Consider the following 16,859-nt stretch of genomic DNA (forward strand, 5'->3'; position numbering starts at 1 on the left):
TATATTAAATATATTTAATTCCTTAACATGCAGTTTAACATGAAAGATAATAACGTGCATCAACTATACACCAAAGACAGGCATTAGTTTTCAAGAAACGTTCAAAAGACTATGGGTTGTTCTGAGCAAAGTGAGGCTACTTTGTCTACTAAGCATTTGGAGGGAGGCTCAAGGACCAAGCGACATTCATTGCTACAGTATGACACCACATAATTTCAGTCCTTAATTACTCTTTCACTGTTGTCCAATAGTTTCACGTGTGTTCATTCATTTTCTCAACTAGAGTATAGCTCCACCAGGAGGGAACCAGGGACCAACAAGGTGAGTTAACACGAGTGTGACCGTGAAGAGTCCGCAGTGGAAGCTGCAGCAGGCGACCTCTTGGCTGTGCCAGGCCACCAGAAAGTGACAGCGCCAGGCGAATGTCGGGGCAACCAGGACCTAATCTCACTTTCCACCCCAGAGTCCTGGAAGCTGAGGACACGAGGATGGATGCAGGCATAGACACCTGCCCGAAGTGTCTCTCCACTAGCACCCACATGCAGCCAGGTCCGTAACTGGGAGTAGAGGCTTGGACGAGGCCCCCGCCCAGAGCGCAGCTTCACATTCTGGCCTAGGCTAACGGCGCCTCTCCGCTTTACGCCAACTCCGTAAGAAGGCGCTAAGGCCAACCCGGCGGCTTCCGCAGCTCCAAAATCCTGACGTGAAATTGCGCGGGGAGGCACTGACAGAGGCCATCTTTAATTCGGGCAAAACCCCACCCTCGGAGCCCACCGGCCACTCCCTCTCGTCGTCTCCAGGCTTTTCACCGACAAATGTAACACGGCTTAACTTTAGAGGCAGTGCTGAAGAAACACGCATAGAGGCCTGACTATCTATGACCCCAGAGGCGCCAAATTCCGCCAATTTAAACATGGCGGCTAAACCTGGGTAGCGAAAGAGCGCTGATGCCAATGAAATCATGTTCGAAATGGAGAGAGGCGGCGGGGCAGGGAGGGAGTAATCTCGCGAGATCGAAGCTGGTGTCGGCTAGGCCCGGAAGCCTTGTCTGAGGGGGCGGGGGCGGAGGAGGGAGCGGGAGTCGGGCGAGAGCCAGTGGAGGAGTCCGCCTGCTGTCGCCTGCGTAAGCAGGGCAGCGACGCCGGGCGGCTACGCCGCGGAACCGGCGTAGGCGGCTTTGGAGAATCGGCGGGCTGCGCTGCGCCCGGGCTGGTCGCGGAGGGGGGAGGGGATGTCGGTCAGTGCGAGATCCGCTGCTGCTGAGGAGAGGAGCGTCAACAGCAGCACCATGGGTGAGTCTCAGCTTTGGGCCGCTGCAGCTCAGGTCGGCGGCTCCGGACTTGAGGGGGGCTCTGCGGCCGCCATACCAAGCTGGGGGAACGCCCTGAGGCGATGCGGGGAGCTGCGGCTGAAGGAGGTGGGGTGGGCCGGCGGCGGGCCCGGGGCGCGGTGGCGGCGGGCCCGGGGGGAGGGGAGAAAGCGGCGGTGACAGTTTGAATTGAATGTGGGGAGAGCCGAGGCGGCGGTATTTCCTGTGCCACGGCGGGCGGGCCGGGGGAGCGGGGAGACGTGAGCCGAGGCCTCACCCGCCCCGCCGAAGCGGCCTGAGCGGGGTCGTCTTCGCCCGGCCCGTCGGCTTCCGAGGCCCTGTTTCCTCCGGTCGGCGGCCGCTGCATCCGCGGTGGAGCTCCCCTCGTGGGCAGTGGGCCTGGCGAAGAGGGTGGGGACGTGTGTGCGCGCCCGGGTGAGGGTGCTGTGTGGGCTGGCCCGGAGGGCGGCGGCGGGGAGGGAGGAAGAAGGATGCACCAGGCTGAAGCTGCGGTGGAGGCGGCGGCGGCTGCAGAGACTCCAGCAGCCGCGTCGCCTCCTCGCTCCGCCTCCCAGCCTCTCGGGGTTTCCTTTCCCCAGGCGCGGCCCCGAAGGCCGGTGGATGGCGGGCGAGGCTTGAGTGCGGAGGCTAAGGAGCTGGTTTGGGCTTAATTTTTAGGAAAAAGGGAAAAGAGAACGCCTGGGAAGGGCGCTCCCACCCCTCTCCGAGGAGTGGAAAGGGTGGGAAGGGTCGCTGGAAAAGGGAGGGAGTTGGAAATACTGGTGATGTTTAAGGAGATTAGTTTTTGAAAATATTTCAGTATTCTCAGTTATTCTCTTCAGAAGCCTTTTCATTTCCTTTCCTCCCCCACGTATTGGAAAAAGAACAAGGCCATTTCATTCACATTTTCCACTCCTGAGTTCCATTTCATTCTGTGTGTATAGTAGGAAATAAGCAACTGAGATTTTTCTAACACATTTCCATTTGCTAAGTTACATTTTGAGAGTGCAGTTTCAAGTCTTTTTTTTTTTTTTTAATGTAGGGAAAGAATTTGTGACGTCCAGGTGTTTGCTTAGTTACTGAAATAACTTGGCGAGTTTATGGTTATAGTTAAACTTTAAGATTTCTTTTGGCTTTGTTATTTTGATGGAAGAATACCTTCTTGAGTGCCCTTGAGATTCTAAATGAACAGATAATCTAGATTGAAAAGCATTTTACTTGTTTTACATACTTACGTGATGAGTATAGTCAGTCAGTCATCGTCGTTTCCCTCTCCCCAAGTATATAAAAGCAAGCTGAGGAGGAAACTTTTTAGGCATTAGGTGTACAGGTACGGATGAAATTTATGGAACCCTGATAGACTGAAGGATGGTGCCTTAGCAGGATAAAAACAATTATCAAGCTAGTTACTGCTCCTGGATCCCTATTCCTCCAAATAGCAAGTCAAGGGGCAGGGGGAGGGCAGGAAACAATCTTTCATCCCACCCAGCTGTTCAGTGGGTGGGGCTAGAGGAGATAGGGTTGAGTGGAACTCTGAAATAAATGTGGAAGCCACATAAGATGGTTTATGTGGTAGCATTGTGTCATTCTGTGATGGGACAACCTGGTGGAGCCAACTCTTCTTAATACAGTTATTAAAAATACCACACACACTGTTAGGCTTACAGAATTGAAGATCATAACTGATAATAGAAATTTATTTTGTGTTTATGTCAAGTAGATTTTAATTTACAAAAAGGATATTTTTGTAATTTAGTTAAGAATTTTTGGTTTCCAGTTTTGATTTGTAGATAAGGTTTTCAGTATATTAACTACATGAAAGGTAGTGTTATCAATAGATTGTTTCAGAAGTTTGTTTTAAAATTGGTTGTTTGTCTTTGTGCATTTTCCCATAGAAATAATCTTAAATAAGTCTATGCTAGAACTTCTGAGCTAGTCTAACACAAGGTAAGACTCCTGACAGACGGTAGAGCAGTTGTAGAGGGTTAATGACAACAATAACACACACACACACACACACACACACACAAGCTTGGGTAGGAGGAAGAGTTAGATTTGTGGTTTCCAAGGTCTCAATAATGGGGGGTGGTCAGATGACCTAGACTAGTCAGAGTGAAGATCATGGTAGAGCAGGTTGGTTTCAAACTTATTCTAATTTGATGATACACATACTCACTATAGATTCTATTCTGGGAATTGCCAGTAGAGTACTGTTCTATGACTAAATCACCAGCTGAGAACCATGTCTTAAATTCTGAGCTAATAAGCTCTCTTCAATTTTTTATTGGAGGTTGAAAGATTTAAAATTTAACATTTATGTATTTTACTGAATTTTGAGGCAAAACTAACTTTTTTTCGTGTGTGTGTGTGTTCCTTGTAACTAATTTTGGACTAGGTTTATTGTGCCATGAAACTGATGTAGAAAAAAATGTGTTTTTGAGGAGTAGAATTTTAAGGTAGCATGATTATGGGTTAGGTTTGCCAGATGAGAGCATAGTGTTAAATGTAGACTGTTGGTCTCTACAGCAGTGTTTTGCAGGCTGCAGGTTGAGGCCTATTAGTGGATCTTGAAATCAATTTTGTGGACTTCTAATAATTTTTAAAAAGTAGGAAAGAAAGAGAACATAGCAGTACATTGCACTTAGCATGAATTTTAGGGGGTTAAATTTGGTTTTATATGTATTGTGTATTGGGTTGGGTTATAATATTTTTATTAAGAATTGTGGTCAAAAATAGGAAAACACGGGGATGTGCAGTATGGATGGGTCAAGTCAGAGGTCTTTAAACATTATGGTATAGTGTGGAGAGTTTGGTCTGAGAAAGGAGGACTTTAAGATTTTATGTATGTATGTATGTATGTATGTATTTGAGAGAGACAGAAGATAGTGACAGAGAGCATGAGTGGGGAGGAGAGGGAGAAGCAGACTCCTCCCTAAACAGGGAGCCTGTCACGGGGGGGGGGGGGGGGGGGGCTTGATCCCAGGACCCTGGGATCATGACCTGAGCTGAAATCAGGCTCTTAACCGACTGAGCCACCCAGGTGTGATAAGGGAGGACTTTAAAAGCTATTAAGTCCATGTGGCTTTTTCTTATCTTGAATTCATTTATTCTGTATGCCATACATGGAGTGTAGTTAGACCTGGGACCTACTCCTTGAGAGAGGAGGTCATCATCTCTAAGAGCCAGAGAAACCAGGCTGTGTCCCAAAAGAAGATAGTATTGTTTAGTGACTCTGCTCTAGGCCTTTATTTTTTATTTTTAATTTTTTTGGTCTTCTCCATTTGTATCGTCAGAAATCAAGAGAGCCAAATTTTGGGCATGTGCCTGGGGGAAGGGGGCCAAGGAGGTAGCTTGGTTTGCTTTCAGTGTTGAAGGCTTTAGGCCAGACATACAGAAAGTCCTTTTGATTTGTGCCTGGTGCAGTCCAGCTCTCCAGAGGTAGGATTACATATAGGGATTTGAGTTCAAAATGATAACAAGCAAATATAGTATAATGATTAAGAATATGGGCTTTGGTGTCAGGCAGAAGGCAGAGATGGGTTTAAATCCCGGCGTTACCACTTACTAGTTGTATCAGTTAGGATACAGTTAGGTTACTGCTTTTCAAATACTGCTTTTCCAACAGATGAAGGACCTTTTCTTTCTTTCCTTTTTCTTTTAAAATTTCCAATCCACTGTTGACTGATACTGTTGCGAAAAGTACTGCAAAATTTTAAGAAATGAAGATGAATTTAAAAAAGGGGAAATATAGTCCCAGGTTTTTATTCAATCCAACAGACATAAACTTATTTTGCTATAAAAATTTCCATTTCTGTGCTCTCAGTTTCTGTACTTCACTGATGTAAACCGATAAACAGTTCAGACTGGCTCACTGGTCCACACACCACACTTTAAATAGCATTGGGTTAGACTATGCTGCAGTAAGAAATAGCCCTAAAAGTGTAAGTGAAGGTAGCTAAAGATGAGGTTTTGCCTGTCATTCTAAAGTTTATGTACTTTATTTAGGCAAGTGTTTCTTAACTTCAAAAGTACTTGTAGGCTGAGGAGAGTAAATAAGTATCCCCTGAGGTTGGGGAGTAAAACCTGAAGTTGCTCCTGTTCACATTATTTTGAATTTAAAAAAAAATCGTAGTTATTCATGTGACATTTGCATTTTATTTATTTGCCTTATATGCGGTGTAAGGCACCCCACCAGTCTGGAAGTAAAAATTGACTCCCCTGAAGAGGTGACACATTAATTCTGTTCTGTTTACCTCTGGGGCCACAACTGAGTACTTTTGGTAGCTTCATTTGAGAGGTGAGGCTCCAGGTGAGAATTTCTCAAACTTAGCACTATTGTAATTTGGAGTTTTATAATTGTTTGGGAGGCTTTCCTTTGCGTTGTACAATGTTTACCAGCATCCCTGGCCTCTACCCACTAGATGCCAATAGCACTTTGCCAGTTGTGAGAAAAAAATGTTTGCAGACCTTGCCAAATGTCATGGGGTTGGGGGGGGAGAGAATCACCCCAGATTGAGAACCACTGTGCCAGGTGATGGAGAATCCTTTGAAGGATCATAGGAGATGGAGAAGAAAGAAGTCTTTCTTAACCATCTAGTCCATAATTCTTCCTCTTAGAGCTCTCACCATACTTCCTAAAATTGGGAATCAGAATCACCTAGGTAACGTGTGTATGTGTGTATGTAAGTTTATCATTTAATTCATGAATTTTTGTAAAACGTGATCAGTAGCTGCTGGATTCATAACATGCCAGGTTAATATTTTCCAAGGTATAATTGATAAACCTTATACATGAGGGTCAACCACAGCCTTTTGTTAAAAATGCACATTAATTAGTTCCCACCACACATGCAGTGATTCACAGTCTCTGAGAGGGGCCCAGGACTCTGCACTTTTAAATGCTTTCCAAATTAAGTAACTTTATTGAGGTATAGCCTTCATACAATAAAATGCACAGGGTTTAAGTGTTCAGTTCAATGAATTTTGACAAATACATATACCTTGTAACTTTTATTCCAATCAAGATAAAGAATATTTTTGGGGCTGCTGCGTGCCTTAGTCCTTTAAGTGTCCGACTCTTGGTTTTAGGTCATGATCACAGGGTTGTGAGATCAAGCCCTGCATAGGGCTTTGTGCTCAGCAGGGAGTCTGCTTGAGATTCTCTGCGTCTGCCCCCACGCCCCACCCCACATGCTCTCTCTCTCTCTCAGATAAATAAATAAATCTTTTCTTTTTTTTAAAAGATAAATAACATTTCCATCACCCTAGAGTTTCTTGTGCCCCTGTGCAGTTATCCCTCTACTGCTGCAGGTAACCACTGGTCTGATTGCTAATGTCCATAGATGAGTTTTTTTAAAAAAATTGTTTTTAGAGAAACAGCTTCATTGAGATATAATACATATGCAGTCAACTCATTTAAAGTGGTTTTTCTGGGTAGCTTTTTAAAGTCTTTTCCCCCTAACTTCTTTATTGTGAAAGATTTGAAATGTGAAGAAAACATGAAATAATAATAAAATGATCATCTTGGTACTTCTAAAAGCATACAGATTGTAGTAGTCTTCCACAGTTTCATAAACAGTAGGCTTGGGATAGGCCCTGATTGTTTTTCAGAATGCTTAAAACCATTTTTTCCAGTTTTACTTTGTAAAATATATTTGAAATATTCCTGCAGTGGCAATTTAAGGTTTTTGTAAATGTAACAAATACTTGACTACCAACAAAGTGTCAGACACTGCAAAATAGTAGCAGTCAAGAAAGCTATGGCCCATGGCCTTATGGATGTTACATAGTGTTTGTGTTTTCATATCTGAAAATGCTTTTTATTCTATGGGGGGGGTTATATTTGTCCAATAGGTAATACAGTCACTTGGTTCAGAATTTAAAAGGTTAAAAAGAGATATGTAGTGAAATCTTAAAGGTTAAAAAGAGAGATGTAGTGAAATCTTTCTACTCCTATCCTCAAGTAACCCAGTTTCCTCCTCAGGCAACCTATTTAACAGTTTCTTTTATGTTTCTTCTGTTGGAAGTGATTTCTACATATACAAGCGAAAAACATATATTCCTCCTGTCCCCACTCATGGTAGCATCAGACACACATTCTTCCTCACCTTTTAATTTTTCCCACTTAGTGAATCTTAGGTTATTCCATATCAGTACATGAAGAGTATTCTTACTCTTTTATATAGCTGTATAATTCCATTATAGGTAGGCTATGACTTAACATGTCCCTTTCTGATAAGACATTCATTTTCAGGATTTTGCTGTTATAAACCATAACATGGTGAGTATCTTGGAACATTGATTATTTCCCATGTCTTAGTATATCAGAGCTCTTGAGCATTAAGACATTATCAGCTGAAGTTGTACTACGATGTTAAGTCATTACTAGCTTAGGACTTGAACACTCAAGTTCATTCATTTAACAAACATGTCTTTTGCCTTGTGCTGTGTGGTGGGCACTGGGGATACTGAGTTAAATGCTGTGACAGTCGAAATAGAAGGTGATTAAGAGCTTAGGTTCTGGAGTTAGACCTGGATTCACATGTCTAAATCTTTTTTTTTTTTTTTTTAAGATTTTATTTATTTAACAGAGAGAGACAGCCAGTGAGAGAGGGAACACAAGCAGGAGGAGTGGGAGAGAAAGAAGCAGGCTCCCAGCGGGAGAGCCTGACGTGGGGCTCAATCCCAGAACTCCAGGATCACGCCCTGAGCCGAAGGCAGACGCTTAACGACTGAGCCACTCAGGCGCCCCCACATGTCTAAATCTTAACTGAATCTTGGGCAAATAACAGAATTTTGTTTCCTTCTCTGTAAAGTGGGAATCATAAAGTTATTGGATAATTAAGTGAGAATTAGATGATAATGTGGCAAGTTTTTAGCCTCACATATCAGCAGATGTTAGCTTTAAAAAAAAAAGTTATCATGGGGTGCCTAGGTGGCCTGTTCAGTTGAGCATCTGACTCTTGGTTTCCGCTCTGGTCATGGTCTCAGGGTCATGGGATTAGGCCCTGTGTTGGGCTCTGTGCTGATCTCCAAGTCTACTTGAGATTTTCTCTCCTTCTCTCTGCCCCTCCCACTTGTGCTCCTTTTCTCTCTCTCTAAAAGAAATGAATAAACCTTAAAAAAAAAAAAGTTATCAGACTATATGGCAATTGACTATTTACTTTTCTTCCTTCATTTTGAAGTTTCTTGAAGTCAAGAACTGTGTGTTGTTCACTTTTCCCTACCTGGCATTTACTTAGTGAATGATTTGTGATATGATTTAAAGGTATGTAGAGTATATAATGGAAATACAGAGCAGGATACCTTTTCTAAATTGGAAAAGGTAAATCTTTAAAGGTAGATAGGAGTGATTAGGCAGAGGAGGAGGAAGGATACTTATTCTAGGCTGAGAACTCATGGTAGTTTATGAGGCTAGACAGCTAAGTAGAGATCTGGTGTCCTGTGCTGAGGATTTTTAAAAAGATTTTTACTGAAGTATTTTAAAAGGAGAAGAATGGTAACCGTGAACATCATGATGATAATTCCAGTAGGGATAGCTAGAACACCAAGGTGGGGCCGGTGAATTGAGGGACGTTAACATAGCAGTCTTAGGACTGAAAGATGAAGGACAAGGGCGCTTGGGTGACTCAGTTAAGCGTCTGCCTTTGTCTTGGGTCATGATCCCAGGGTCCTGGGATCAAGCCCCGTGTTGGGCTCCCTGCTCAGTGGGGGGTCTGCTTCTCCCTCTGCCCTCCCCCCACCCCACTCATGCTCACTCTCTCTTAAATGGACAAATACAATCTTTTAAAAAATTTTTTTAAAAAAGAGGAAGGACAACTAGGGTAGTGGCAAAGGACATGAAGTGTAGGGGATGGTTGTGAGGGGATGTAGGTGGGGGATAATGAATCCAGAGTATCTGAACCTGAGTAAATGGGTGATTAGTAGGTATTGAAATAGGTAATTTAAAACATGAAATTGAGAGGCCCGGAGAACATCTAAGTATGCATGGCTGGTAGTCTTAATACTAGGAGAGACCTTTAGGATGGAAAATAAAAATTTTAAGATTGTGGATTTATTCATTTGTGCTTTGAATTTTTACATTTACTAACTGAATCTGCGATATTGATTAAAAGCTCTATTGTAATTTGGTCAGTAAATTTGTTGGTACTTTTTTTTTTAGAGTTAGGGAGAGGGGCAGAGGGAAAGGGAGAGAGAGAATCTTAAGCAGGCTCCACAGCCAGTGGAGAACTATTGCAGGGCTGGATCTTAAAACCCTGAGATCATGACCTGAGCCGAAATCAAGAGTTGGATTGAGCCACCCAGGCGCTCCTGTTGATACTGTTTTTGTAAGACTTGGTATTTGTGGCTTGGTGAGCAGAGTTGAAGGAAATTGGAATAAAATGATTTGTGTGAAACTTCAGTGTCCTTCAAAGTTAAACAGACTGAGGTCACCAATTTCTTAGGTAATACTAAGATGTTTACTTACTTAAAATTTCTACTGATACATTTCATAGCAGTAGCTCTTTCACACTAAGGGCCACGCTAGTGTTTCTTTACATGAATAACATGTTGTATCCTTAATGTTCAAATTGTTCATACAGATTGTAATTAGAGTTCTTTTCTTCTTGAGGAATATTTTGGTATGTATTGTTAATTTTAGAGAATGCTGTAAATACTTTGCGTGAGATCATTATTTGTGTAAGAGGAGGCAGAATTTTCATAGTAATTTTCTTAGTGCTTTCTGTTTATGCTGTTATTAAGGTAACCAGGGTAATACATATAGCATTGTAAAAATTTGTTACATGTAGCATTCTGGGATGTGAGGTGATCTATACAAGGAAATTTTTTCAGTAATGAATGAACCATTTTTAATTTTAAAAAATTTTAATAGATATGCTTAGTTGCTTTTATGATGAATTTAAACAGATTAACCAGGAGGAAAAAAAGGCATTAAATTATTTCAGTTGCTGAAGGTTAATTTGTGTTCTTTCTTAATTACATATTTTTTCATGGTTGTAATTAGAGGTATATTAGTGGTTAGTGGTTCTTACCCCTGGTCAGACATTGAAAACACTTCCAATGCTTAACACCCTTGGAAGCTTATTAGTTCACTAGGTGTGAGGCGGGGCTCAGAAATTTTCATTTTAGGGGCGCCTGGGTGGCTCAGTCGTTGAGCATCTGCCTTCGTCTCAGGGCGTGGTCCCGGCGTTATGTGATCGAGCCCTGCATCGGGCACCTCCGCTGGGAGCCTGCTTCTTCCTCTCCTACTCCCCCTGCTTGTGTTCCCTCTCTCTCTGGCTGTCTCTCTCTCTGTCAAATAAATAAATAAATAAATCTTTAAAAAAAAAAAAAGAAATTTGCATTGTAAGTATTTTAGATAATTTTGGTGAACAACCAGAGTTGATAACCTCTGGTGTGAATTATATGTTATGAGGTAATATAAGTAAAAGTACTCTGTAAACTCTTAAATTTTATACAAAACCAGGGTATTATTCACTTAATATTTAAAATAGTTTTTGGCGTATTAGTCTATATGCAGATTATTTTAATATGTATATAGGGTTCTAATGTTGATATGCTGATTTGCGTAGCCATTTTATTATTTTGAGACATTGTGTAGTTTCAATATTTTAGAATTTAAGTAGTATTTGAAAGAATATTTTTAAACAAACCTCTTCTGCCTTCCCGTTATTTTCCTAGGGTATTTGTTAATTTAGTACCTTAAACTGGTTTTAATTTACACTTCTTACATTATTGGAGAGAGATATTTGTTATGTGTAAACTGATTAGCTTTCCTACTTCCAGTGGAATATACTGAACTTGTTAAACTCACCATCAGGAACATTTGATTTTATGCTGTGAGTTATGGGGCTATTAAATAACGCAAATGCGAGTAGTTTTTGTTTTTTAACAATGTATAGCTTTTCACATATTTCTGCTCTCATGGATGTACTTACCTTCTTCTTCTTGAAGTCTGTAGCTATCTAGTTTACTGTTACAATTCTCTGTGTTGTAGTTGCTCAGTTTTTATTTCTTGGCTCATTTCTGTATTGAAGTTCTGAATTCTGTTAAGCATTGAGTTAGATTTCCATTTCTGGTTCCCATCTATAGTCTGTAGAATTGATATGCTGAGTGAAAAGGAAAGAAATTTAATGGAAATGATTCCTTTTCCATGGATGTATAAAATAATGTGCAAATAGAAAAGAACTGCAAAAGTTCTTTATATAGGGGCACCTGGGTGGCTTATTAAGCGCGTCTCCCTGCTCCACTGGGAGCCTGCTTCTTCCTCTCCCACTCCCCCTGCTTGTGTTCCCTCTCTCACTGGCTGTCTCTCTGTCTGTCAAATAAATGAATAAAATCTTAAAAAAAAAGTTCTTTATATAGTCACTGTGTGATTTGCAAAGACCTTAGTTCTTGAAGGACAGTTTATAGTCTCTTAGTTTTCTTGTTGCTGAGAAGGGTGAATTGAGTAAACATTTCTTAGTGTAAGTTTGGAGACATGAAAACTTGGCATGAAGGGATGAAATTAGTGATCCTAGATAGAACTGTAGTCAATCCTGTCTTAGGATTTGTGTTAGAATATTAAAGTTGGTCTAATACAGTACAACTAGGAGTTACTTTATGATATGCTTAAATTCAGGTGTGAGCCAGAAAGATAACTGGAATGACTTAGCTGGCAAGCGGACCCATCAAAAATACCTACAGTTGTGTTTGACCATGGTGCTGTGCTGTTAAAATAATAATTACACAAATGTAATTTTTTTTCTTTTTTTGAAATTTTAGAATAATTTTAGACTTGTTGAAAAGTTGCAGCTCCTAACTTCTTGAAAGTTAAATATTTGGTCAACATGGAGGAAATGCAGAAATAATACCACAAACATGCAAATACAACATGTTATATGAGGTAAATGCACCATCAACATTAGTGCTGGCTAGCACAAAGGGAGTTAAGAGGAGATTTATGCTTGATGGGAACATCTTAAATGGAATCTTTCTTGAAAGTTTTTGGGCAGGGCTGGCAGATTCCATTGTTTTTAATTGAAGGATGGGTGTTCTAAGTATAGTCAGTCATTAGTGGATTCCACATAACAAATTATCAGCACGATTCTTATCCCCTACTTCTAGGCTGAGGCCCAGGTATCTCTCTTTTTATCAAGCTCCCCAGATGCTTCAGATTACAGCCAAGTTTGGGAATCACTTATCTGCAATATAAAAGTCCAGAGGCTTTAATAATAGCTGTCATCTATTGCACAACCACTACAATGACCATCATTAATTATACTCATTATATGTGAAGTGCCGAATATTTCACATATACCTTGTAATAATCTCGTAAAGATGTTATCCTGGTCTAAGGCTCTGAAAGGTTATGTAATTTACCCACCTGAGTGTAGTTCTAAGTTACAGCAGATATTGGAATTCAGATTTCTAGCTATATTTATACTGCCTTATTATTCTCTTATGTGTTCTGTCATTGAAAACTTAGGCAATCATTTTAGGGTTTTCCTTGGTTAGACTTTTTTCTTCTACCCAGATTGAGTCATATTCTTTGTATTTTTGCCTCTGCTTATGCCGTTCTTATCCATCTTGAAGTCCCATCCATCCATTAAGGAAGGCCCAGCTCAAAACTACTCATTCAGGGAAATTTTTCCCAATTACCTGAGTCTTTGATGATCCTTCCCTTTCCTTGAACTCCTAGAAGATACGCTTTTAGTAGGTAATAGCACAGTTAATTTTTTATGTATTATCATGTTTAATATTACAGATATTGTTGGTTGGCTAGTATTTGCAGTATTGCGATGTGTGGCGTGCTTTTTTGAGCCCCCTACTGCTCTCTAGCTTTCTTGTGTATATAGCACTGATCTTGAATAGAATTCTTTTTTATAATGAAATGTAAGTTGAAGGTCTTGGTTATGGGTTAAAATTAGAATTTATAGTTTTGAGATACCAATTATTTTGGTTACTTCGGTAGCTCACTAAGGCAGGCTTTTAAAGTCTTTGGCCGTAGAGTAAATTTATAAACATACAGATGTATTTATCATAATTTATGAATAATTTCAACAGTAATATAATTTGGTTTGCAATACAATTTTTTTAAAGATTTATTTATTTGAGAAAGAGGGCGTGGTGGGGGAAGGGCAGAGGGAGAGGGAGAGAGAGAATCTCAAGCAGCCTCCCCACTGAGCATGGAGCCCACAGACTCAGGGCTTGATCCCAAGACCCTGAGATCATGACCTGAGACGAAATCAGGAATCTGATGCTCAACCAGCTGAGCCACCTAGGCACCCCTGCAATACAATTTTTTAGAAGTACTTTTTTAGGACCTATATAATTCTATTAGGGCTGTCTTATCACAGATTGGGTGGCTTAAACAACAGACTTATTTTCTCACAGTTCTGGAGGCTGGAAGTCCAGGGTCAAGGTGTGAGCAGGTTTGGTTTCTTGCGAAGGTTCTTCCTGGTTTGCAGACAGCTGCCTTCTTCTCAGTATGTCCTCACATGGCCTTTCCTTTGTTCGTGAAGAGAGAGAGAGTGAGATGCCTTAGGTATCTCTTCCTCCTTTTATAAGGGGACCAGTTGGATGTGATTGGGGCTCTACTGTAAGGACCTCCTTTAACCTCAGTTACCTCTGTAAATGCCCTATCTTCAAGTATAATCACATTGTAGTTAGAGCTTCAACATATTAATACAATTCAGTCCATAAGAAGAATTGAATTTCTGTTTTCCTATATGGTTTGGAATGTAGATAAGCTATAGAAATTTTTTTTAAAAACATAATATTTTTATTGATTTCTTCTTATTAGGTAAGCAAACCTAGGATGAATATCCATTTAACATTTTATGAGTCATGAGATTTGCTATTCTGACAAGAAATGGCTTTGATGTCTTTTAAGAAGCAGTTTGGGAGATGTATACTGAAATAATATGAATTTTTAGATGAAATTGCTATGTTGTGTTCAGAATGAATTCTAGTAAAATACAGAGTTTGTGTGTGTGTGTGTGTATTTGTATGTCATGAGTGTATAAAGCACAATGGTGACTGATTAAAATGAAATCAAGTTAATGCTTTGAAAATTTTGAGTATGTTCTTGATACTTCTTTTGTTATTCTTTTGATATTTTTACAAGATCTCAGGGTTGGAAGATGTATCAAGTTATTTAATCTAATTATGCAGAAAGTGCTCTAATTTCCTCTGCAGCATACCTGTTAAGTGTCTATGTAACCCTGCCCTGTCCAATACTGTAGCCGTGAACATACATGGCTGTTGAGCACTTGAAATGTGTCTAGTCTGAATTGAGATTTGGTATAAGGGTAAAATACAGAGGATTTTGAAAAGACTTACTTTGAAAAAAAAATATAACATGTCTTATATTGATTATGTGCTGAAATAATGTTTTGAGTATAGTGAGTTAAAGAAAAAATATTACAATTAATTTTACTTATTTCTTTTTCTTTTTTAAAGTGTGGCTATTGGAAAATTTAAAATTGCATGTGTGGCTTGTGTTGTATTTCTGATGGATAGAGCTGGTTTAGCCTGTATTAGAAACTCACTACCTTCTGAGGAAGCACATTTCATCTTTGAAGAGCTGTGACCATTAATTTTATTCTTCCTATTTTTGTATATATCTGAAGTCTTTTTTTATATTTGTATCCAGAAGTTCTCATTTACTACTTGAGACTAAAAAAATAGGGGCGCCTGGGTGGCACAGCGGTTAAGCGTCTGCCTTCGGCTCAGGGCGTGATCCCGGCGATCCGGGATCGAGCCCCACATCAGGCTCCTCTGCTATGAGCCTGCTTCTTCCTCTCCCACTCCCCCTGCTTGTGTTCCCTCTCTCGCTGGCTGTCTCTATCTCTGTCGAATAAATAAATAAATAATCTTTAAAAAAAAAAATAAGTCTAACTTCTCTTTTTAATATTATTATTAAGTAGTCTATTTGAATACAACTTTCTCTGAGTCTTTCGTAGAGACTTTTATTTATTTATTTTTAAAGATTTTTATTTATTTATTTGAAAGAAAGAGAGAGCCACAGAGAGAGAGAGGACGAGTGGCAGGGAAGGGCAGAGGGAGAGGGAGAAGCTGACTCCCCACTGAGCAGGGAGCCTGGTAGGGGGCTGGATCCCAGGACTCTGGGATCATGACCCGAGCCGAAGTCAGAACCACTGAACCACTCAGGCGCCCCTTGCAGAGACTTTGTCCTAGGTGTTTGGAGCAGATAGAGCTGGGAAATTATATATTTTTACTCCATATTTATATGTATCTGTGTATATAAATATTATGTGTATAGTTATATTAAAAACCATGAATTCATCCTGATAAACCAGTTCTTTTGTAGTTCTGAACTAATCTGACACTTTGTCTTCAGATTCCAGAAACCCTGCACTAACACAAGGTTCAGTCTAGCCTTTTTTCCCCCTTATTTGTGACTCCTTTCTCCCAGCAGTGAACAACCTGGCTCTCATCCACAATTTATTACATATTTGTCCAATTCTGTTATTCATTTGAAATACAGTTTGTTTCATTTGTTACTGTTTCAAGTCCATTTTGAGCTCTTCTTACATCTTGGCTGATTTGGGTTATTTTTTATTGGGATATGTGAAGCATTACTATGGTGTTAATAGTCAACTCTATAAAACAGTATGTCCAGAAGTATTCATCCCACCTCTCATCTCTTTTACCCTATTCTCCTTTCCCCTTTCTTTCTTTCTTTTTTTTTTTTTAAAGATTATTTATTTATTTATTTGACAGAGATAGAGACAGCCAGCGAGAGAGGGAACACAAGCAGGGGGAGTGGGAGAGGAAGAACCAGGCTTCCAGCAGAGGAGCCTGATGCGGGGCTCGATCCCAGAACGCTGGGATCACACCCTGAGCCGAAGGCAGACGCTTAAGGACTGCACCACCCAGGCGCCCCTCCTTTCCCCTTTCTATCACTTTTCCACCCATCTATATGGGTAACCAATGTCATTAGTTTCTTCTTTAGTTTCTTCTGTGTTTTTGCACAAATGAGATACATGTAAGAAAGGAAATATACAAGATATAGGTGAAAGGTAGTATATTGTAGGTACTACATACCTGCTTCTTTAACAGCTTTATTGAGATGTAATTCGCATGTGCCATAAAATTCGCCCCTTTAAATTGTACAGTTCTGTTGTTTTGGTATATTCATAGAGTCGTGCAGCCATCGCACTAATTTTAGGACATTTTCATCAGCCCAAAAAGAAACCCCGTACCTATTAGTAATTACTACTCCATTCCCTCCGCTTTGCAGGTTTTGGCAACCACTAATCTATTTTCCATCTCTATAGATTTGCCTGTTGTGGGCATTTCATATAAATGGAATTATACAGTATTTGGTGTTTTGTGATTAGCTTTTTTCACTTAGCATGATGTTTTCAAGGTGCATCCATGTTATAGTATGTATTAGTACTTTGTTCCTTTTTATTGTTGAACAGTATTTCATTATATAGCTAATACTACATTTTGTTTATCCATTCACCCATTAGTGGATATTTGGGTTCTTTCTGCTTTTTGACTGTTGTGAATAATGCAGTTGTACACATTTAAGTACAAG

General features: G+C 40.3%; 1 protein-coding gene across 1 annotated transcript in view; it reads left to right on the forward strand.

The window, feature by feature from the left end:
- Positions 1-1,172: 1,172 nt before the first annotated feature.
- The window catches only part of SEPTIN7 (septin 7), a 124,464-nt gene continuing 108,777 nt past the window's right edge, over positions 1,173-16,859 (forward strand). Inside the window, exon 1 of the mRNA XM_057304492.1 lies at positions 1,173-1,292. The gene's annotated coding sequence lies outside the window, so the exon portion shown is untranslated. The remainder of the gene's footprint in view (positions 1,293-16,859) is intronic.

This window comes from Ursus arctos, unplaced genomic scaffold (assembly GCF_023065955.2).
Source record: "Ursus arctos isolate Adak ecotype North America unplaced genomic scaffold, UrsArc2.0 scaffold_3, whole genome shotgun sequence".
In the NCBI taxonomy this organism is placed as follows: domain Eukaryota; kingdom Metazoa; phylum Chordata; class Mammalia; order Carnivora; family Ursidae; genus Ursus; species Ursus arctos.